Genomic DNA, 22,624 nt, shown 5'->3' on the forward strand with positions numbered 1-22,624 from the left:
CTGAACGTCTTAACGGGACCCACCCATGCAATCAGGAACTTCCACCCAAAGCATCTGAAGGCAGGTGTGTTGTCTTGTTGTCACATTCCCAGCTTTGCCCAGCTGGCAGAGCGTTTGTGGCTCCCAAGCGCTGTCTCTGTGTCTCACCCGACATTCATCCAGCAGGGATGGGGAGGAGCTTGTGGCTGTGGTCACCGTGTGATTGTGCTCAGTGGCCCCTTGGCCTGTGGTTTGCGGTCCGGCCCTGCCAGCATCTCTTGAAAACTTACAGGAGCCAAACCCCCTCCAGGCCAACCATCTTTGTGGGTGTTTGTCCCCGGGGGGGGGGTGGGAGGGAGGACAGGCCAGGATCGCCGGGCCATGAGGCTGGAGTCAAGTCAGAACATTGGTTATATGCCCAATGCTCGGCCCTCGGCTGACAGTCAGATCCAGGGTGTGCCCAGAACAGGGCGGCCCGGGTGGGCTCCATGTGGCCAGGAGAACACACACGCATGTGTCCCTGGCACTGGTCACACGGACGCTGAGCTCCCCCAGGATAACAAACCTGCGGGATTCCAACCCCATTAGACACTGTGGGACACAAGCAAATCCACAGCATGGACCCACCCAAAGCCGGAGGACAGATAATGATAACACGACTCAGACAGTAATAACAGCAACCCGTGACATCTTCCTACTGCAGCGTTACCCAGAGGCCCCAGTTGTCACGGAGGATGGGGGAGCCAGGGCCCTGCATCCCCCACTTCCTGCAATTCACTGGGACTCTCAGCCAGCCAGTAAAACAGACGGTTTATTAGACGACAGGATCACAGTCCAAAACAGAGCTTGTAGGTACAGAGAACAGGACCCCTCAGTCAGGTCCAACTTGGGGGTAGGGGGCCCAGACCCCGGTGCTGGGCCTCCCTCCGTTTCCCCAGCCAGCTCCAAACTGAAACCCTCCAGCCTTTGTCTCTTTCCTGGGCCAGGAGGTCACCTGATCTCTTTGTTCTCCAACACCTTCAGTTGGCACCTTGCAGGGGAGGGGCCCAGGCCATCAGTTGCCAGGAGACAGGGTGTCGGCCATTCTCTGTGGAGACCCCTGCACGGCCCTGCCCTCTCGGGCTCTGCAACAATCACACCATTATCCCATCACCTAGATACGTAAGAAATGCATAGGGGAAACTGAGGCACCCACATTATTCAGAGAATACATAAGACCATTCCCACTTCGTCACACCCAGTCTGGAGGCAGGGTGCCTAGGACTGGACACTGCACCCCCAGGGACAAGAGGACAGGCCCTGTGGCAAGGAACTCACGCTCTAGGGTCACAACACCCCACACCGGGCAGATGAAGCAGGTAAAAGGGGGGGGTCGGGATGGGGTGCAGGAAAAGGTTAAGGGAGCTCATTTAGCGCAGGAGGCTGGAGGTTTAGCTCACTCACAAATCAGGGCCTTCGACACAGGGTTGGCAGGTGTCGGGTTTTCGACCAGAACGCCTGCTCGAAAAGGGACCCTGGCAGCTCTGGTCAGCACCGCCCACCGGGCCATTAAAAGTCTGGCCGGTTGGTGGCGCAGCGGGGCTAAGGCAGGCTCCCTTCCTGACCTGGCTCTGTGGGGTTCCCGGAAGTGGACGGCACGTCCCTGCAGCCCCTAGGCGCAGGGGCGATCAGGAAGCTCCACGCGATGTCCTCATCCCGAGTGCCGGCTCTGCAGCTCCCATTGGCCGGGAACCATGGCCAATGGGAGCTGCAGGGCCTGTGGGCGCAGCCAGCACACAATGCTGCCTGGCCATGCCTCCTCCTAGGGGCTGCAGGGACGTGCTGGCCGCTTCTGGGAGCCCTGCGGAGCCAGGGCAGGCAGGGAGCCTGCATTAGCACCGGTGTGCCGTTGACCAGGAGCCGGCTGAGGTAAGCGTCGCCTGACCGGAGCTCGCACCGAGAAACCCTGCCCCAGGTCGGAACCCCCTCCCACACCCAAATTCCCTCCCAGACCTCACACCCGGCATCCCAACCCCCTGCCCCAGGTCGGAACCCCCTCCTGTACCCTAATCCCTCCCAGACCTCACACCCGGCACCCCAACCCCCTGCCCCAGGTCGGAACCCCCACCTGTACCCTAATCCCTCCCAGACCCCACACCCCCACCCGCAGCCCAATCCCCTACCCCAGCCCTGAGCCCCCTCCCGCACCCAAACTCCCTCCCAGAGTCCGCACTCCAACCCTCTGCCCCAGCACGGATCCCCCTCTGGCACCCCAAACCCCTAATCTCCAGCCCAATCCCAGAGCCCGCATCCCCACCGGAGCCCTCACCCCTCCCTGCACTCCAACCCCCAGCTCCAGCCCAGTGAAAGTGAGTGAGGGTGTGAGAGCGAGCGACTGAGGGAGGTGGGCTGGGCTGGAGTGAGTAGGGGTGGGGCCTTGGGGAAGGGCATGAAAGGGGTTGGGTCAAGGGCGTTTGGTTTTGTGCAAGTAGAAAGTTGACAACCCTACTTAAGGACCTTTGAAAAGCAGCCTCCTTAGCACCGCTCCTGATACCAGGGGCCAAGGCGCCCCCGGACATGAGAACCACAATAGGCCAGAGCAAAACGCTGCGTTAGAAATCGGAGCTCAGGCTGCCAAGCAAACGATAGCTGACAGACAGGAGATGCGGGAATTAAGGTTGTGCCTTCAGCCAGCAACTGGTGTTCATCCGTTTGCACCACACACACACCTGTAGGCAGGGTCACTATTTCCTTGTCTGTCTGCCTGTTTAGCGTCTCTCGGTCCTTACTGTGCCCATCACCGTGGTGTCTGAGTGGCAAACCAAGGGTTTGACGTATGCATATGAAACTGCCTGACTGGAAGGACGTGGTTTGGTGTGGATCAGTGACTGCTGGGGCGATTGGTGGCAGAAGGCTCTGAGGGCCTGGCTCATTCCGACCTGGCTCATTCCAATGGCTTCTACAGCTGACAGCAGCCCAGTCTCCTGCCTGGGTCCGACGCAAACCAGGAAGTACAGGACCACGGTTAATAAGAACAGCTCAAAAGATCATTTTCGCTGAGCCCAGCCCTGCACAGATTTCCAGCTTAGGTTTGCGTTTTCAGCAAAAGTTCTTGTTGATTATTTTCTCCCAACCCCTTTGTGCCTCCATAATAGCCAGCCACCCTGTCAGTCGAATCCTGGGGCGCTCCAGGGACAGCGTGTGTGCGTGTATGTGTACGTCTGTATATATGTGTATGTGTACATGTGTGTATGTATGTGTGTACGTGTATGTGCACATGAGTGTGTGCACATGTGAGTGTGCGTGTGTATGTGTGTACATGTACCCCAGTCAGATGTATACATCTGGATTTCCTTTGAAAGAATTTTCAAATTGAGCTGATCAAGTGCAATGGCAAAGCACCCAATTCCTCTGCCCCCCAACTGCCTTCGCTGCTTTAACGTACAACCTGCTCCGCTGACACCTCTGACTCCTGAAAGCCCTAACGCTCCAGGGGAGCAGGCCGTGCCCTGCCCTGCCCTGGCTTCCCCGGGTGTTACCTCGGAGGAAATCATTCCAGATTCCAATGGGTGGCAGGTCCAGGGAAGAGCCTTATCTGGGGGAGGCTGTACCAGACCCGCCCGACCCAGGCAGGCTCCCAGGTACTCTCTGCTCGGGGCTGATAAGGCTCCTTAGCAGTTTCTCTCCAAACAAATTCCAGTTCAAGACACCTGAGAGCTCCACAGCAGGGCAGCATCCCCAGAGCACAGCAGGGCGGGGGTTAGGGGGAGCAGTCGGTAGCAGCACCTGCCCCTCGTACAGCAGGAGCGAGAAGTGCCAGCCTCTTTGCACAGAGCAGCAGCGTTCAGCCTGGGCCAGACGTGCTGCGGTGATGGGTAAGAGCGGGCTCGGAGAGCCAGAGGGTCTGTGGGGCAGCGCTGGGCCCTTCTGCTCCGCACTAGGGCCGGGTGGGCGTGTTCAGCTGGGATTGGAACCCACCAGCACTTGTGGGTGCGAATGTGGGGCTGGAACGCAACGTGGGGCGCTCCCACCTCGCCTGGGGGCAACTGGGGGGAAGGGCAGAGAGACACCTGGGCTGAGACTCAGAGGAGCAGAGACCCCAGCTCCAGGGAGACAGTCACCCCGGCCCAGCTCGGTTAAATTGCCCAGCTGTGTGACAGCCCCCCCATCCCCGAGGGTTCCCCCCCCCGGTATGTCACAGCAGGGTAATGTGCGTATTGAACGTCAGGGGTTGCCAGAGACTGGCTGGGAGAGGCCTTTGGGGATGGAGGAAGCAGCACTAAGGTACATGCCAACCTCCCTACAGAGGAGGGGCCGTGCCCCGCAGGTGTGGGGCAGGGAGCTGGGACACTGCGCGGTGGGTCATTGTCTGGCCCAGGCCCTTCTTAGCCGGAGGCCGAGGCTGAGGCATTTCCTTCAGGTCACCTTCTGCTGCAGCTTGGCCACGGGCCCCCATAGCCACTAGCCCAGCCAGGGATCCCAAGTGGGGATTGTCACGGCTGGCTCCTCCCTGCTGCCAGCAGCTCTTCACTGCCAGGGAATTCCTGAAATCCTGTGTGCCCCTCCCCCACCCACCTCTTGGGGCTGTGAGTGCCCCACCCACAGCACCCCTCCCCCCACCGGAGCTCTGAGTGCCCCTGGCCAGTCCCCCTCCCAGATCCCGGGGCTGAGTGACCTTGGCCAACCCCCGTCCCTTCAGGAGGAACTCCCAGTACCCACCCAGCCCCCACACCTCAGGGTTCCCCTCCCTGCAGCTCTGTGGCCATCCCCCTACCAGGGCCGGCTTTAGGCCAATTCAACCAATTCCCCTGAATCGGGCCCCGGTACGGAGTACCGGCAAGAGCCGGTGTGCTGTACCAGGGTGGCCCGGCTTCCCCACGGGGCAATTTAAAGGACCTAGGGCTCCCAGCAGGGGCCGGAGCCCCAGGCCCTTTAAATTGCCACCAGACCCCCACTGCTGGAGCCCTGGGGTAGGGCTGCGGGGCTCTGGGGGCTATTTAAAAAGTCCAGGGCTCCCGTTGCCTCTACTGCCCCGGACCTTTAAATAGCCACTGGAGCCCCGCTGCTTCCCCAGGGCTCCCGCGGCTGGGATAGCAGGGGACTCGGGGGCTATTTAAAGGGCCGGGGCTCCAGCTGCCTCTGCTGCACCCCGTCCCCGCACCAGCCCCGCACCCCCTGCCCTGCCCGCAGCCAGCCCCGTCTCCAGGCAGCCCTGCACCCCCTGTCCGCAGCCAGCCCCTGCTGCACCCCTGCCCTACCTCCAGCCCCGCCCCCCCCGTTCTGCCCGCACCAGCCCCGCCCCCCTGCCCACAGCCAGCCTCTGCCGCACCCCCTGCCCTGTCTCCAGGCAACCCCTGCCGCACACCCCTGCGGCCCTGCGCAAAGCCCCGCCCCCCCCGTTCTGCCCGCACCAGCCCCGCCCCCCTGCCCACAGCCAGCCTCTGCCGCACCCCCTGCCCTGTCTCCAGGCAACCCCTGCCGCACACCCCTGCGGCCCTGCGCAAAGCCAGCCAGCCCCACACACCCCTGTCTCCAGCCAGCCCCGCACCCCTTGCCCTGCCTGCAGCCAGACCCTACCTCCAGTGAGCCCCTGCCCTGCCTCCAGCCAGCCCCATGTCCACTGGTGCCCTGCAGTTCCCAGGGCAGTAACCCTGCACATCTGCTTCAATGAGGGGGGCAGGGAGCAGCTGGGACCCCCACATGTGCACACCACTAGGGTGACCAGATAGCAAGTGTGAAAAATCGGGACAGGGGGTGGGGGATAATAGGATCCTATAAGAAAAAGACCCCAAAATCGGGACTGTCCCTATAAAATCAGGACATCTGGTCACCCTAGCACACCCCCAGGGAATGGTGGGGAGCCACACACGTGAAACGGAGCTCATTAATAACCGATCAACAGCATATATGATGCAATGTACATAATATATAATTTTATTATTTATATAGTTATGGAAAGTAAATAATACATGGAAGAAATGAAAGGCTTTTTTTTACATTATTTTTTTTTGTTAGTCATCCCTGCCGGGGCCCCGCCAAAAATGTTCGAATTGGGCCCGGCCCTTCCTAAAGCCGGCCCTGCTGGAGAGAACAGGAGGATTCAGTGAGCAGGGGCTGCCGATCTGTCCCATTCACCAGGGCTGCCATCCTGCGGCTTCAGCATTAGTGGCTGGGGTGACTTGGGGAAAGGTCTCAACCTCTCCACATCCCACTTCACTGCTGCCAGAATCCCTCCTGCCCCCCCGCTACAGTCCCCTCCCTACCCAACCTGGGTGGGGCTGGAGGAGAGGGGTCTGAGAACTTGAGCTGTGGATTGGAGGTGGAACAGCTGTCAGGGGTACTGAGAGGGAGGTGGCAGGAGCTCCCCATACAAGGACAGGGGTTGCCACTGGAGGTCACTAGGAAGGACAACAAGACTCCATCCTGGGGGTCAGGAGGGGGAATCCATCCCTCAGAGGTGGGCAGGGGCTGGGTGGAAATGCTGCTGGTTCCAGGGGCCATTAATCCCCCCTGATTCCTCGGAGGCGTCTGAGTCTCAGACAGGTTCTCGTTCCCTTGCAGCATGAGGACGTCACGGCCAATGTGATGCGCTAGCTCCGTATCATGCGGCACTTGCGCCAGGTGCCCGAGGCGCTGCAGGGCCTGTGCCTCTGAGGCCACCAGCAACTCCCGCTCCCTGCTGCAGGTACTGCTCTGGCTCTCTGTAAATGGGGAGCTAGTGGAAGGGGAAATGGAGCCCCCTGGCACTCACAGAAAGCTGATTACAGAATGAGCCCGAACTGAGAGGCACCATATCCGCCCCCTAAAGAGCCAGACTTCAGTGGTGATGCTACCCCAGCTGGGGTAGCAACAGGATTGAGAACGAGGTAGGAAGTTCAGAGCAGCAAGGAAAGCCTGGAGGGGAACTTGAGAAGAGAGGTTGGAAAAGTGCAGCAAAGAAAAGGTGCAGACCTAGCTGTTGGGTCCAGGGCTATGCCCATGGACAAAAGAGCAGAGAAGGAGAGCATGCCTGGGCTGTGCTGAGAAGGTTAGCCCAGGGAGAAGGGCATGAGAAAGTGTACAAGCGTGGCCTAATTCCAAGATGGGAGCAAGAGTTCTTTGTTTTGGAGGCAGAGAAGCAGGCCATATCAAAAGACACGGCCTGCTTAGGAAATTGCTGAGTCACCACCTCCCCTGCACCTTTGGCCAATAGTCTGAGGTCCTGCAAAAGGCCTTTGTGATGTCACTGTCACACCCACCCCTCCCCTGCAGTGCTAATGTCCTGCCGCAGGCCAGACCCTTTGGAGGTTTGAGCTACTCCCTGTGGATCACCCCGCTCAATGAGTGTTCATTCTAGGAAGCAAGCCGGCTAGACAGGAAAACACTCAGAAATGAGTAGACTTTATGGGCAGAAGAGACAGTTAGAGCATCTAATCTGACCCCCTGCATATCACAGGCCTTTTGCACCATATGGGGCAGGCAGAGCTCTGCCTGGGTGCAGGGGGAATGGGATGGGGGTAGATCAAGGAAAGGGGGGAGGGGAATGGGTGTGAGGGAAAGAGCTCCTGTCCCAGATGAAGGAATTTGGGGGCAGAGGAAAGGACCCTGCTCCACAGAGAGGGGAGAGGGTTTCTGTGAGTGCCAGGGGGCTCCATTTCCCCTTCCACTAGCTCCCCATTTACAGAGAGCCAGAGCAGTACCTGCAGCAGGGAGTGGGAGTTGCTGGTGGCATCAGAGGCACAGGCCCTGCAGCGCCTCGGGCACCTGGCGCAAGTGCCGCATGATACGGAGCTAGCGCATCACATTGGCCGTGACGTCCTCCTGCTGCAAGGGAACGAGAACCTGTCTGAGACTCAGACGCCTCCGAGGAATCAGGGGGGATTAACAGCCCCTGGAACCAGCAGCATTTCCACCCAGCCCCTGCCCACCTCTGAGGGATGGATTCCCCTCCTGACCCCCAGGATGGAGTCTTGTTGTCCTTCCTAGTGACCTCCAGTGGCAACCCCCCTCCTTGTACGGGGAGCTCCTGCCACTTCCCCCTCAGTGCCCCTGACAGCTGTTCCACCTCCAATCCACAGCTCAAGTTCTCAGACCCCTCTCCTCCAGCCCCACCCAGGTTGGGTAGGGAGGGGACTGTAGCGGGGGGGGGGCAGGAGGGATTCTGGCAGCAGTGAAGTGGGATGTGGGGAGGTTGAGACCTTTCCCCAAGTCACCCCCATCCCATTTCCCTTTCCCCAGCCACTAATGCGGAAGCCGCAGGATGGCAGCCCTGGTGAATGGGACGGATCGGCAGCCCCTGCTGTCTAGGGTTACCATACGTCCGGTTTTTCCCGGACATGTCCTGCTTTTCGGCAATCAAACCCCCGTCCGGGGGGAATTGCCGAAAAGCCAAACATGTCCGGGAAAATGCCGGCCGGGCACTTCCCCTCCCGCAGCTGCTCTGCTCCGCTCCTCCCCTCTCAGACTTTAAGAGCCGAGCTGCCCGAGCCAGCGCTACTGGCTTCGGACAGCGCCCCCTGCCTCCGGACCCCAAGCCACGGGCCAGGCACTTCTCCTCCCCGGCTCCAGCTGAGCTGCTCCACTCCTCCCCTCTCAGACTTTAAGGTTCCAGCTGCACTGGGGAAGCGCCGGCCGGGGGCGCAGGGTCTGGGGGCTGCCCGGGAAACCGTGAAGCCGGTAGCGCTGGGGCAGCCCTTTCCCCATAGCTGGGAGTGGAAGGGAGGAGGGGGCGGAGTTAGGGTGGGGAAGGAGCAGAGTTGGGGCGGGACTAAGGGCAGGGAAATGGGCGGGGCCAGGGCCCGTGGAGGGTCCTCTTTTTTATTTATTAGACATGGTAACCCTACTGCTGACTGAATCCTCCTGTTCTCTCCAGAACGGGTCCAGCCTTGCCAGCAGCAGGACAAGCGTCCCCTGTCCATGTGCCTCAGCCCTGCCTGGTCAGACGCCATCACCCATCAGTCCTTGGCCTCCCAGGCTGCCAGTGATGGGAGCAACTCTGGGTGGTGGCTCGGGTGACACAGACACCAGACCACTAGGAATTGGGTCAGGAGAGTCTCCCAGAGGGCACTTGGGGGACTCTCCTGCCCTTCCCAAGAGCGATAGCACCCTGTCCTAAGAACATAAGTCTGGGATGAGGCAAAGCTTGTCGTTAATTTGCCTGGCTAAAGAGCTGGGTGGAGCTGCTCCACGGACAAGCTGGCTCGCTCCTGCTCATGGAGGTGAATTCATCTCCCTTCCCAGGAGCACCTGCTCTCCCTTTCATTCCCCACCAGGCTCCTTGTGCCAGGCCAGCGAATGGCCACAGGATGGGAATGAGGCCTGGGCCCCGCCCCAATCTCCTGAGTCTAATGCAGCTGCTCACCTTGTCCCCCATCAGCTGCTGGGTTTCCCCCAGGAGGGAGTAGGTGACAGGGAGAGAGACACACACACATTTGTCCTTTTGGTTGCAGGGCTTCTGTCCTTCCAATCCCATTGGTGGCTGCACAGTGGGCAGAGTCCTCGCTGCGTGCCCGGCCCAACAGAATTGCAGGGCGTGGTGTGGAACACAGAAAGAGATAGAGAGACTCATCCGCCAGCCGGGGTCAGTCTGAGAGAAATTGGCTGGGGTCCCAGTCTCACTCTTCTAGCGGGTGCCATTTCCCAGCTGGGTTCCTTACCCCTCTGGTGCAGCAGCAGCTGGTAGAGCCGGTAAACCACCTCCCTGGCCTGCCGGCTGATGTCCTTGGCTGGGTCACTGACGGACAGAGCTAGCTGTGCCATGTGGTGACCCATCCTGGGGAATTCCGCTGAGTTCTAATGGACGGGAGAGGGAAGGGGACTCCATCAGCATTTTCCTGTCAGCTCCCAGTCCCCCCCAGGGCCAGGACTCTTCTTCCCCTCAGCCCCTCTGCAGGAGATGCTAGAGGATAGGAGCTAGAGCCAGACCCTTAATTTCCTCTGCCCCCAAGGAAGCCTGGAGCACAGGGCTGTGGGCAGGGCCCTCCATGAGGACTTGCTTCCCGCTGCTCCAGGATGACAGGGAGGCATGAACCTGGAGCACAGCCCCCTTAAAAGCCCAGAGTCACCACTTAACTAGGACAAGAAGAACTTGACTCAAGCCAGGCTCACTCTCTGCTCTGCCTCTGCCTCCCCAAGAGGAACACTCCTAACCCACAGCCCCTGCAGCAGCAGATGCTACAGCCCGTCGGAGCCAGCCCACCTACCCCTGGAGTCAGGAAGCTGGGGTCATAAGTCACTTACGTCAAACTCAGGGAGGGTGATGGTGGATCTGAGCAGGGCCGTGCTGCTCTTAACGGCCCTGGCTCTCTCTCGCGGCCCCCTGGACACGATCCAGTAGTTAATGTGCTGTGGGGAAAGGAGGCATTGCACTGACTGCCCTGACCAAGGATGCCCACTGCGGGCCCGGCTAGGAGGACAGACTGGAAAATGGATCTAAGAGTGAAGGTAAAATTGCCCCCATCCCTCTCATCGGGCTCACCTCCAAGATGTACTGGAGCCTGTCGGTGTCTGGGGACTTTGCCAGCAGGTTCCCCAGCATGGCATCCAGGAGGTCTGGCAAGACCCTAGGCAGATCCTGAAAGCAAGGGAGAGCCATGGGTCAGAGTTAGGGAAACTGGGGCTACATCTGCCAGAGGATGGGAAGTGGGGTCTCTGGGAAGCACTGGTGAGACCCCAAACACATATCCTGGCCTCTCTCATTCACATCCCACTGCAGGCAATTAGCAAGGATTCATGGCAGGATGACAGCTGGCTCATCTATCCATGACTTTAGCATGATCTACCTGCACTTGGGTGGTGTCCTTCTCCATGCCCAGGGTGAAGACGGCGTGCAGGGCAGTTCGGAGGAGGTGGGTCTCCAGCTCTGGCTCCAGGGCAGGCGTCATGGTGCTGGCAAGAGAAAGGAGTCTGTATTAGACTGTGCAGTGCGGGGATGGGTCTGGCACCAACACGCAGGTGAAACTGCAGTGAAATAGGCACAGGCTGGCAAGAAGGGAAACTGAGGCACCGAGCCAGGGAATGACAAGGCCAAGGTTTCTCAGACAGACAGTGGCAGGGCAGGAATAGCACCTGTTCCCTGGACCCTACTGCCCCTCTGTATCTGATCCTGGGAGTGAGCCTCTTCCCAAAGCCAACTCCTTCAGGAGCCCATAGCAAAGAGACCCCCCCAGACTGTCCTGGACTCCCTGAGAGGTGCCTCCCCCGAACTGGAGCACCAAGGACCAAAGTGGCAGCATCTAGTGTCAGTGGGGTTCATGTGGCTCAGGCCAGACCCCTGGGCTGGGGACCCACCCCCATAGCACTGATCGAGGGCCTGGGCCCAGGGTGTTCACGGCCCCGCCCTCACCTCTCCCTGAGCCCAGCCTGACTCCTCACCTGGAACAAAGCTGCGGCGTCCATCGGCCTCGCTGCTGCCTGAGTCCCAGGCACTGCTGCTGTCCCATGGGGAGCGGGCCGAGCTGCTGGTGGTGGGACAGGGATCCTCCACCTCCTGCCCTGTGGAGGCTGGAAGGTCCTCACAGACGGGGCAGGGCGATGCCTCCTGCTGGGAATCAGGGCTGGGCTCCTGGGGCCGCTGCTGCCCACACAACATGGCCCAGAGTCACCCTGCCCGGCTCCCCTCCTGCGCTGGGTCCTGCCTGCCCAGCCGCATCCTGGCCTCTCCCACCTCAGCGCCTGCGCTGGGAGCGGGTTTTCTCCGCCAGAAGGCTGGGCACTTCCACCTCCTGGCCTGGCCGGGAGCTCCTTCCCCGCCAGTGGGGACGGAGGAGCCGCTCTGCTCCTGGGGAAGATGGCAGCTGCTTCCCTCAGGCTCTGGGGCCACCTGCAGAGCCTTCTTCCTGAACATCCTCAGGAGCCTGGCCATCCTGGAACCGAGCGGGGAGCGGGCGTGAGTCTGGGGTCAAGGCAGCCTCTCACTAACCAGCCTGTTTGGTCCCTCCCCATCCCTGCCCCAGCCAGAGCAGCTCCTCCTCCCCCACAGGGGTGCACGTAATGCAATCTACACGCACTGGCAGGAGTTCATTGCATGATCTGCTTCCTGCTGTTTGGTTCTGGGCTGTTGGAGTATGGGCTTGCAACCATCTGTGCACACATATTATACTAATTGCATCTAGACCACATCTCCCTAGTTTGTTTGTGAGAATGTCCTTATTAACACCAAGATGGATCACATCTACTGTTTACCCACCTCCACTAGGCCCGTAACCCTGCCAAAGAAGGAGCTAGGATTGGTTTGGAATGATTTGTTCTTGATAAGTCCATGCTCACTAGTCCTAAGAACCAAATTGTCCTGTAGGTGCTGACAAACTGATTGTTTAATAAGGAGTTCCAGTATCTTTCCAGGTATGTTAATGGATGAGAAGACGTTCTTTTTCAGGGATCTCTGATGAGAACTGGGGCACAGCACTTAGTTTGTTAAGGCCATAAAATGGAGACAGGCACCTCTTTTCTTCTCCCAGCAACCCAGATACCTAAAAGGGTGGGACTCACATCCCTCAATGGGCTTTAAAAAAGACAATGGTTACAATGTGGCCTCGACCATTTCTGGTTTCTGCAGACTAGATGTTTTAGCAAAGTTTAGAATTCCTTGGTGCTCAACACCGTGAAACTCTCCTTTCTCCTTCACAAAGGGCTTTAACCCCCCTTATCTCACCCAGGCTCTCGACTGCCCAAAGTTGGAGAATTGTCCCTGTTCCCACTGCAGAGCACCCCCCACGACACACACACAGAGTCCTCCTGGTGGTGGGAGGGGAACAGAGGAAAGGACAGAAGATGTAAGAGATGAAGAGAAAGGAGGGAGGGATGGAGGAAAAGGTAAAACAAAAAGGACAAACCCTAATGTCCCCAGTGATTCTAAGGGACAAAATCCCAGGTGAGGAATAAAATTCGACCACCTTAAGCTAGTGTTTTCCATGCCTAGAATTCAGCTGGCGCCAGATGCATCAGACGGAACAGGTTCCAAACCTCTTGGAGGCTCTTACCTTCTAAACAGGGACGTCAGTTTTCTAGTAAAATCAGGAAAAAGAAAAGAGAAAACTCAAAAGAGGTTCCTCCTGGCGCTCATGTACGTGAAACTAAATACTCTCTCAGTCCTCAGAGAGACCTCGAGAAGGAGACTTGCTGAAGCAAAGCTACAGGGAACTCTGAGGTTTCCCTGGCCCTGCGCCCCTGTCCTGCTTGGCTGATGTCAGCATCTCTCTGTGAGGTCACCACCTCCCGAGCACCTTTGACCAATAGTCTGAGGTCCTGCAAAAGGCCTTTGTGATGTCACTGCCACACCCACCCCTCCCCTGCAGTGCTAATGTCCTGCCACAGGGCAGACACTTTGGAGGTTTGAGCTACACAAAGAGGAGACACTTAGATCTCAAAAATTAGATGAGATGTTTCAGTCTGAGCTAAGTAGTTGCTGCTCTTAACAATTGCAACATAATAAAAAATAAAATAGACTATTTCATCCATTCTATTATGTCATAATCTGATCTGAGTAAACACGATAGGACACCTCATCTTATGCACTGCTCCTAGTGACACTCTCCAATAGATCCCCATCCTCCACCCGCCGGGAGGTAGGTAGGGGCGGATTGTTATTCCTACTTGAAAGAGGGAGAAACTAAGGCTGAGAAAGGAGAATTGACTTGTCTTAGGTCACACAGCCACTCCGTGGCAGAGTTGGGAATAGGACCCAAGAGTCCTGATTTTCAAATAACCATCGGATCTTGAATTTCAGACATTGAATGACCTGAATAAAGTGCTCTCAAGTGAGTTGCAGACCAGCAAGAGTTCATAGTAATTATTCAGCAAGTATTTTAGGAGAACTGGAATGGTAGAGAAAATAATGAACTGCAGAGAAGCAGCAAAATTTGTCGAACATATGACTGGTTATGACTATTTACTTGGTCTTAAAAGAAAACAACAGGGACCTGAGTCTCCTCCCTGTCAATAACCCCCTGCTCAGCCAATCAGGGTAGAGACCAAGGGGCGGGAGGATGAGGATTCTCACCAGAGAGCCCAAAGGATGGCCCAGGTCACCGCTGGGGATCACTGTCTGAGCACTATTTCAGCCCCACATTTTTCGGTGGACCTCCCACAATGGGAGTTGTAGAGCACCCCCCACGACACACACACACCCCTCCTGGTGGTGGGAGGGGAACAGAGGAAAGGACAAAAGAAGTAAGAGATGAAGAGAAAGGAGGGAGGGATGGAGGAAAAGGTAAAAGAAAAAGGACAAACCTTAATGTCCCCAGAGATTCTAAGGGACAAAATCCCAGGTGGGGAATAAAATTTGGCCACGTTAAGCTAGTGTTTTCCATGCCTAAAATTCAGCTGGCACAAGATGCAGCAGACTGAACAGGTTCCAAACCTCTCGGAGGCTCTTACCTTCTAAACAGGAACGTCAGTTTTCTAGTGAAATCAGGAAAAAGAAAGGAGAAAACTCAAAAGAGGTTCCTCCTGGTGGTCACATACATGAACTCAAATACTCTCTCAGACCTCAAAGAGAGATCTCGAGAAGGAGACTTGCTGAAGCAAAGCCACAGGGGTTTCTGAGGTTTCCCTGGCCCTGCGCCCCTGTCCTGCCTGGCTGATGTCAGCATCTCTCTGTGAGGTCACCACCTCCCCTGCACCTTTGGCCAATAGTCTGAGGTCCTGCAAAAGGCCTTTGTGATATCACTGCCACACCCACCCTTCCCCTGCAGTGCTAATGTCCTACCACAGGGCAGACCCTTTGGAGGTTTGAGCAACTCCCTGTGGATCACCCCGCTCAATGAGTGTTCATTCTAGGAAGCAAGCCGGCTAGACAGGAAAACAGCAGAGGCTGCTCCCAATGCTACACTCGGTTTCTCAGAAATGAGTAGACTTTATGGCTAGAAGAGACAGTTAGAGCATCTAATCTGACCCCCTGCATATCAGAGGCCTCCTGTCTACCACAATAGCTACTTTTGGGGCAAACACATTCCGGAAAGGCATCTAGTCTTTATTAATGACATCAAGAGATGGAGAATCCACCACTTTCCTTGGTAGCTTCTTCCTGGGTTCAATCATCCTCGCTGTTGAATATTTGTGCCTTATTTGTCATAGGAATTTGTCTTTTTTCACCTTCCAGCCATTGGGTCTTGTTCTGCCTTTCTCTGCTCAATTAAAGAGCCCTTTAATACCCAGTATTTTCTCTCCATTAAGGCACTTCAACACTTCAGTGAAGTCCCCTTCAATCTTCTTTTGATAAGCTAAACAGGTTGAGCTCTTTCAATAGCTCACTACAAGGCATTTTTCTCCAGCCCTCAGAACATTTGGTGGCTCTTTGCTGCCCAGCTCCAATTTCTAGGACCATCTTTTTCAAAGGAGGACACCAACACTGGAGGCACTATTCCAATAGCAGTCTCACTGCTGCTGTGTCACCTCCCTATCCTACTCACGACTCTGCTCCTTCGTCTAATGATGGCTTTAGCCCTGTTCACCACAGCATCGCACTGGGAGCTCATGTTGAGTGGCTTCTCCACTCTGGCCCCTAAATCCTTTTCAGAGTCACTGCTTTCCTGCATACACGTCCCCATTCTGGAGGTGTGGCCGGCGTGCCTTGTTGCCACGTATAGGACCTTGCATTGGGCTCTGCTCAAATTTGTTTTCTTTGAATGGGTCCAGCTGGCCGAATGAGCCAGATCGCTCTGTATCACTGCCCTCTCCCCATCAGGAATTACCACTCTGCCTGTATTTTGTCACCCCCCAATCTTATTCGCAGTGATTGTATGTTTTCTCTTAATTCATTGATAACAATTATTTTAAAAAAATTAGTCCTTGAGAGCTTCTTCAGACCCTTAGTACCCAGGACCTGCTCCCCACATCACAGTGAGAAATGCTGTCCAGCCCTGCTGGTACATAGGGGATAAGCACAGAACAAACGTACCTTTAGGAGCTGGGTTGTCCATAGGCTCTGTGGGGGTCAGCAGATTACAAACGCACGACAGACCTGTAGTGTAGACAGGTCCCAAGTGTGTCTCGGTTTCCCACCCTGTAAAATGGGGAGAACAAACAAAACCTTGATTAGCTCCATTTGATAGCTGGGGAAACCGAGGCACCCAGCGGTGCAGAGACTCGCTCATGGTCCCAAAGCCAGGAATAGAAAACAGCAGATCTGATAGCCAGGCCTGGGACCTAACCCTGGTTTTCCTGGCCTTGCTGCTCTCAGTTTAGTCACAGCCTCCATGTCTTTTCCCCCGTGTCCCTTAACCCCACGTCACTGCAGAAGAGAGATTTTCTGGTAGCCAGCTGGCTCTCCTGCATGTGGATGTCGTTCCAAAAGACGTGCTCTGGCTCAGTCCCATGCTATGGTTGGCTGAAGGAACCACTTGGTGACATTCTAGGCCCTGAGTTATACAGGAGGGGCGACTAGATGCACATAATGGTCCTTTCTGACCTGAACCTCTATCAATCGCTACATTTTCTGCTGCTAGGAAGAGAACTCTGGACCTATTTTCTCTCATTCTCTTTCAGTCGGAATAATTTCAATCCAGGCCAAAGGATTTCCTCTTCCATTGTGTCTTCAGCACCTTTGCGAGCAACCAGTTACTGTTACCACAGGTTACCAGTTTCAACCTGTCCCAGGGTGAGATGGCCAGGAAAGGGGTTGGAGCTCAACTGCACCTGGTCCAGGTGATGCAGCTCCCTAAGTTGAAGGGAATAAGTGTGGGGGTCACGTGACAAGACGCAGCCTGTGACTAGAACCCAGGCCTGCTGAGAGATAGAAGGGCAGGCTGTGCTCAGCCAGGAGAGAGACCCCAAAGGAAGCAGGCATGGGAGGGGCTTGGAGAGTCCTTCAAAGGTCAGGGACAAGCTGGGAAGGGGCCAGGCTGAGCACTAAGGACAAGGCCCTAGGAGGGAAAGACAGGGCAGTTTAGGAGATGGGGCAGATAGTCCAGTTGGTTTCGGCTCCCAGGACCAGACACCCAGAGGTGAAGGTGATTGTTGGGGCTTCTGTCCTTCTTGCCCAGTGTAGATTTGATAGTGGAGAAGACTGATGCCGTAAGGGGGAAGTGAGTTACCCCAAGGTCACCCAGTGAGTTTATATCACAAATGCATACTCGGAAGGATCCAATAGAAACATGGATTTTCCAGTCTCTTCTTTCTAGGAGTCCCCAGGGCTAAGGTAAAACCCCTGCGGCCCCTCCCCATTCTGCTCACCTCCAGGATGTGCTGGAGTTTGTCTGTGCTGGGGGATGCTGTCAGCAGGATCGAGAGCTCGTCATCCATGTTCTCTGGGCAGGCCTTGCTCAGAGCCTGCCAGCGGAGGGAGACCAGGGGTCAGGAGCCTGCATTAGCACCGGTGTGCCATTGACCAGGAGCCGGCTGAGGTAAGCGCCGCCTGGCCGGAGCTCGCACCCAGAAACCCTGCCCCAGGTCGGAACCCCCTCCCACACCCAAATTCCCTCCCAGACCACACACCCGGCACCCCAACCCCCTGCCCCAGGTCGGAACCCCCTCCTGTACCCTAATCCCTCCCAGACCCCACACCCCCACCCGCACCCCAATCCCCTACCCCAGCCCTGAGCCCACTCCCGCACCCAAACTCCCCCCAGAGTCCGCACCCCAACCCTCTGCCCCAGCCCGGATCCCCCTCTGGCACCCCAAACCCCTAATCTCCAGCCCAATCCCAGAGCCCGCATCCCCACCGGAGCCCTCACCCCTCCCTGCACTCCAACCCCCAGCCCCAGCCCAGTGAAAGTGAGTGAGGGTGTGAGAGCGAGTGACTGAGGGAGGTGGGCTGAGCTGGAGTGAGTCGGGGTGGGGCTTTGGGGAAGGGCATGAAAGGGGTTGGGTCAAGGGCGTTTGGTTTTGTGCAAGTAGAAAGTTGACAACCCTACTTAAGGACCTTTGAAAAGCAGCCTCCTTTGCACCGCTCCTGATACGAGGGGCCAAGGCGCCCCCGGACATGAGAACCACAATAGGCCAGAGCAAAACGCTGCGTTAGAAATCGGAGCTCAGGCTGCCAAGCGAACGATAGCTGACAGACAGGAGATGCGGGAATTAAGGTTGTGTCTTCAGCCAGCAACTGGTGTTCATCCGTTTGCACCACACACACACCTGTAGGCAGGGCCACTATTTCCTTGTCTGTCTGCCTGTTTAGCGTCTCTCGGTCCTTACTGTGCCCATCACCGTGGTGTCTGAGTGGCAAACCAAGGGTTTGACGTGTGCATATGAAACTGCCTAACTGGAAGGACGTGGTTTGGTGTGGATCAGTGACTGCTGGGGCGATTGGTGGCAGAAGGCTCTGAGGTCCTGGCTCATTCCAACCTGGCTCATTCCAATGGCTTCTAAAGCTGAGAGCAGCCCAGTCTCCTGCCTGGGTCCGACGCAAACCAGGAAGTACAGGACCACGGTTAATAAGAGCAGCTCAAAAGATCATTTTCGCTGAGCCCAGCCCTGCACAGATTTCCAGCTTAGGTTTGCATTTTCAGCAAAAGTTCTTGATTATTTTCTCCCAACCCCCTTCTGCCTCCATAATAGCCAGCCACCCCGTCAGTCCCATCCTGGGGCGCTCCAGGGAGAGCGTGTGTGCGTGTATGTTTACGTCTGTATATATGTGTATGTGTACATGTGGGTATGTATGTGTGTACGTGTACGTGCACATGAGTGTGTGCACATGTGAGTGTGCATGTGTATGTGTGTACATGTACCCCAGTCAGATGTATACAGCTGGATTTCCTTTGGAAGAATTTTCAAATTGAGCTGATCAAGTGCAATGGCAAAGCACCCAATTCCTCTGCCCCCCAACTGCCTTCGCTGCTTTAACGTACAACCTGCTCCGCTGACACCTCTGACTCCTGAAAGCCCTAACGCTCCAGGGGAGCAGGCCGTGCCCTGCCCTTCCCTGGCTGCCCCAGGTGTTACCTCGGAGGGAATCGTTCCAGATTCCAATGGGTGGCAGGTCCAGGGAAGAGCCTTATCTGGGGGGAGGCTGTACCAGACCCGCCCAACCCAGGCAGGCTCCCAGGTACTCTCTGCTCGGGGCTGATAAGCCTCCTTAGCAGTTTCTCTCCAAACAAATTCCAGTTCAAGACACCTGAGAGCTCCACAGCAGGGCAGCATCCCCAGAGCGCAGCAGGGCGGGGTTAGGGGGAGCGGTCGGTAGCAGCACCTGCCCCTCGTACGGCAGGAGCCAGAAGTGCCAGCCAGGTGAGAGTGAATTCCCAGGTCCCCGCATGATTGGTTCCGTCACTCTTCTACACTTACATGGATTTCCAATGTCAATGTTTCTAACATCAGCTTTGCCAGCTCTCGTTACACCTTTGTCTGCCTGAGCAAAAACCTGAAATGCAGCTACCTCCTCCTGCTGGGTGACTATAGACCTTAATGACAGAGCTCGGAACTGCTTAGTCAAGCTGACTAGCTGCAGCCCCTCGGGTTGCCTGCTCTAAGGTTTGCTGGCCAGGCCACAAGTCATTTCTGTGCCTCTTCCCTGCTCCTTCTCAGCATTTGAACATCATTCGACTAGTGTGAACAAGAGTCTATACTGGGGAGAGCCCAGGGTGAGAGAGTCACTAGACTCTTGTCAAGGCTGCTTCCCCACTCTGAACTTTAGGGTACAAATGTGGGGGCCTGCATGAAAACTGCTAAGCTTAACTACCAGCTTAGATCTGGTCCACTGCCACCATTCCCAAGTGGATTCCCTTCCCTGGGAAGCCTTGAGAAACCTTTCACCAATTCCCTGGTGAATACAGATCCAACCCCCTTGGATCTAAAAACAAGGAGAAATCAATCAGGTTCTTAAAAAGAAGGCTTTTAATTAAAGAAAAAAGGTAAAAAACATCTCTGTAAAATCAGGATGGAAAATAACTTTACAGGGTAATCAAACTTAAAGAGCAATAGGCCAGAGCAAAACGCTGCGTTAGAAATCGGATTCAAAGTACAGCAAACAGAGGTAAACACTCTAGTAAAAGGTACATTTACATGTTGAGAAAACAAAGTAAAAAGTAACATGCCTTGCCTGGCTGTTTACTTACAAGTTTGAAATCTGAGAGACTTGTTCAGAAAGATGTGGAGAACGTGGATTGATGTCTGGTCCCTCTCAGTCCCAAGAGCGAATGACTTCCCAAACAAAGAGCACAAACAAAAGCCTTCCCCCCACCAAGATTTGAAAGTATCTTGTCCCCTTATTGGTCCTTTGGGTCAGGTGTCAGCCAGGTTATCCGAGCTTCTTAACCCTTTACAGGTAAAAGGATTTTGGAGTCTCTGGCCAGGAGGGATTTTATAGTACTGTACACAGGAGAGCTGTTACCCTTCCCTTTATAGTTATGACAACTCTGGTTATACAGTGCTCTGTATACATCTGTGAAGCAGAAGTGCTGAAACCCCAGTCACAGACGGGGTCCAGCCTCAGAGAGCGCCAGCCTGGCCCTGGGGGGTGGGGGTGGGAGGGCGACACGGAGAGCAGTTTGGTCCGATGGAGGGCACTGCTGCCAGGTGGCTCATGGGGAGGGGCGGGGGTGGGCTGTGGCATATGAAGAGTTCAGGTTGTTTTGGAAGGGGGGGGTAGCCATGTTCAGGGGGGAGTTGGGGTGTGGGTGGGACCCCAAGTTGGGGGGAATAGTGCAGGGGAACCCTGGGTTTGGCAAGGAGCCGCCAGTCAGCAAAACGGCTGAGCGAGCTGGTTGCCCGGGACAGGCTGAGGATGTCCCCGCTTGCAGCGTCATGCTCCAGCCTGGCAAGGGATGGCTGGCTGGGGAGGGCACCAAGCGCAGCCTGCAATGGGCAGAGTGGGGGGTGGGGGTGGCTCCCACCACGGACAGCGGAGATGGGAGGCGGGAAGGGGAGAGGTCAGTGCCCTGGGCAGGGGGATCCCCCGCTCCCCCACTGCAAAACAGCACACCCCCACCTCACCACCAGCAACCGAGATGGAGGGGACAGCTCAGTGCACGGGGGGGGGCAGGGGTCCCTGATACTCCCAACTGGAAAATAGCAACCCCCTCTCCCCTGTCTGCACCCCAGATGCTGAGGAGGGAGGGGGAAACCTTCCAGCTGCACCTCAGCGGCTCCCAGCTTCCCTCCCCCTGAAAATATCCCTCTTTCCAAACCTGCCCCCCCAAACTCCCTCCTACGCACGCTCTCCATGCAGGCTCTGTCAGGAAGGCCAATTAGACAGGGCCTTGTGTCCTGGGGATGCACTGAAGGGCCATGGTCAGGAGGGGAATGGAAAGATGCAGTTTGGGGGGGGCAACACCCCTTCACATTCCCCCCCATCTTCACCCCTGCCAGTGGACCAGCCAGGGCTACGTCATGGCCCATCTTTGGGCTATAGCCCACGATTTGGGAGCCCTGCCCGAGGGTGAACTTCATCAGGCCCAGCTGACTTGAATCCATGGCGTTATTCTTTAGCCTGTTCGTTCCCTGTTCGGGGGGTGCTCCTGCCCCTGGCTGTTAGCATTAATGGTGTTCAGCATCTGGTCACAATGAACTTTGATTGAAGTGACTGAAGCCAAACAGGCAGGAAATGCTCAGAGATGCTCAGAGGACGTCAGCCTGACAGATAAATACACTGCTAGGAGCTGGATTATACCTTGTGATGGGTGGAGTTAAAATCTCATTGACACAGCTGTGAGGATGCACTCTTCATTTAAGACAGCTGGAAGCAACAGGTAAGGGGGCCTCATGTAGAACAAGCCATGATGGCGTGTGCCCAGAAACTAGCCCCCAGACTCCATTGCCAATTTCTGATCCCCACTGGAACATCCCCAGGGCCCCAAACTTTGACTAGCCCCTTGGGTTGAAGAGGGACACCAATATCTTTATTGTGCGGTTTCGTTGCACGTCTATCTAATCTCAATGGTTCATCAGCAACTAATTACTGTTGCAATGTTTTCTCATGTAATAACCATATTTATTAAAAACACAGAGGCCAGGTTTTTGAACCCAAACTCACCACTGCTAATACATGAAGGCGCTGGAGGTCTGCGAATGGGAGTAGTGGGCTCACTAGCGCAGGCTGGCCTTGCGATCCCTTCGGAGAACTCAGCGTTTCTTTGGGCCCAGCGCTGGCGGGGGGGCTGGAAGGTGCATTCAGTGGATAAGTGGATCTAGGGGTGACCCCGGCATGGGGGAGAGGAGCAGAATCAGGCCCACGATGCCCTGATCTCGGATATGGCAGATGATAGAAGCCCTCCGACGGGTTCTCTACTTACCCCACTCGACCTTCTTGTGGGCCAGGGCCCCGTTGCCCTGCACGGGGCTACGCAAAGGAGTGCCATCATGGACAGCGCAGACAGAAGCACGAGAGAGCTGGACTGGAACCCTGCAGGGGACAGAAACCACTGGACATGAGACCAGGAGAGAGTTTCACAAGTGCCTAAATCCCACTAGAAGTCACTGGGATTTAGGCACTTAAGTGACTTAGCCACTCTTGAAAATGTTACCCTTAGACGCTAAGGCCAGAGTTTTCAGAGGGCTCAACTACTGGGCCAGATTTTCAGAAGAGCTCAGCTCCCAGGTAGGCACCGCAGGACATGGCTGGATGTTCAAAGAGGCTCAGCATGGGGGGGGTGGGCCCAAGTCTCTGGAGACGGGGTGAAGCCCACCATTCACCTCTCCCCCGGCCCGGCCACAGTCTCCGTCTCTGCAGCCGGCCCGATTAGCACACAACTGGGACCCAGCTGCATGGTAAAAACCATTCAAAGATTGCGGCTCCGATGTCCTGGCTCCCGGG

Source organism: Chrysemys picta, chromosome 12 (genome assembly GCF_011386835.1).
Source record: "Chrysemys picta bellii isolate R12L10 chromosome 12, ASM1138683v2, whole genome shotgun sequence".
NCBI lineage: Eukaryota > Metazoa > Chordata > Testudines > Emydidae > Chrysemys > Chrysemys picta.